A 1853-nucleotide genomic window follows, 5' to 3' on the forward strand; every position below is an offset into this window, starting at 1 on the left:
AATCTTACTGTTGTGTGTAGTGTTGTTGTGTAGTGTTGGTGTGTAGGGTTGTGTTGTTTCCACTGCCACCCCTCGTTGTGATCACGCACGTTTACGTGCAAATACGAAACAGTTGCATGCTGGGAAGTTGTCTCAAATTGGCCTGAAATTGGAGCAATTTGTTATCATTATCAGCCGCCGCATCGCTGCCGAGTCGCCTCTGTCACCTTTTCACCGTCGCATATTTTACTCCATTTTTCAGCTAATTTGCCTTCACTAAGCGAGCACAAGCCGGGGATTGAAGGCCATGTTGGTCTTTAAAATAGGAAAAGAACAGTGGAGATGGAGGGAAGGGAATTAAACAAATACAAAACACTCAAATTGTCAACATGGAAACTGTGATTGCGTCATTTCAGACACTAGTCGCCCTCTTGTGTCGGACATTAGGTACTGCATCTTTTCTGTTTTTTCTGGGTTTTCTGGTGAGGGCGACCCCGAAAGGGGAAAAGCGGTAGAAAATTGATGGATGGATGAATGAAACCAAAAACTGCTGTCCTCTTGTCCTTTTAGTATGAAGTTTTTATAATTTTTGGCTTCCTGTTTGAGATCAACTCTTCCATGTGATCAGTATTTTTCAACCTTTTTTGAGCCAAGGGTTAAAAAAATGAAACTCCACCAGGTTGTGGTGCCTTATTTTGAGTTTGTTGTTGTTTCCTGTGTGTAGTGTTTTAGTTCCTGTCTTGCGCTGTTAATTTGGCGACACTTCCTGTTTTGTTGGTGTTCTCCTGTAGCAGCTTCACGCCTTCCTTTGAGTGCTATTGCCCGCACCTGCTTTGTTTTTCGCAATCAAGACTATTTAAGTTGTGCGTACGCTATCCTTCTTTGTGGGGACATTGTTGATCGTCATGTCATGTAAGGATGTGCTTTGTGGACGCCGTCTTTGCTCCACACGCTGTAAGTTTTTGCTGTCGTCCAGCATTCTGTTTTGGTTGACTTTGTAGCCAGTTCAGTTTTACTTTTGTTTTACATAGCCATCCCTATGCTTCAGTGCCTTTTCCTAGCGGGACTTTCCTGTTGTTCATTTTTGGTTTAAGTGTTACATACCTTTTACATACCAAAAAAAGGTTGGGAAAAACACTGCACTAGACAACGGCACTTTATTATAATTATTGATTTGCAAAAAAATATTTTTGGACCAATTAGGCGAAGTTCCAGTGGTTGAAAAACACTGGATTAAATGTGAAAATGGCCCATTTTTCACTAAAAAGACATTTGAACAGTCACTTGTCCCAAAAAATAACAGATTAAAAATGCTGATTGTGTGAATGCTGAAACTATTCTAACGTTTTCGTATGCTAACATTTAAAAAAAAATGTCAAATAGAAATTGCAAAGTCATTTTTAGCATGTTAGCTTTTTTTATTTTTGTATTTATTTTTTAGAAAATTTTGCAGGTATACATATGTTTTGTTACTTGATGAATACTACCTATTAGTATGCTAACATACAAAAAAAATTAAAATAGAAATTGCAAAGTTATTTTTAGCATGTTAGCATTTAAAAAAAATAATTTATAGCAAATTTTGCAGGTATACACATGTTTTGTCACTTGATGAATACTACCTATTAGTATGCTAACATACAAAAAAAATTTCAAATAGAAATTGCAAAGTTATTTTTAGCATGTTAGCATTTTTTTTTTTTATTTATAGCAAATTTTGCAGGTATACACATGTTTTGTTACTTGATGAATACTACCTATTAGTATGCTAACATACCAAAAAAAATTCAAATAGAAATTGCAAAGTTATTTTTAGCATGTTAGCATTTGAACAATAATAGACTAGCTTTTAGCTAATTTTATGTCATATTTTT

Source organism: Entelurus aequoreus, linkage group LG18, assembly GCF_033978785.1.
Source record: "Entelurus aequoreus isolate RoL-2023_Sb linkage group LG18, RoL_Eaeq_v1.1, whole genome shotgun sequence".
In the NCBI taxonomy this organism is placed as follows: domain Eukaryota; kingdom Metazoa; phylum Chordata; class Actinopteri; order Syngnathiformes; family Syngnathidae; genus Entelurus; species Entelurus aequoreus.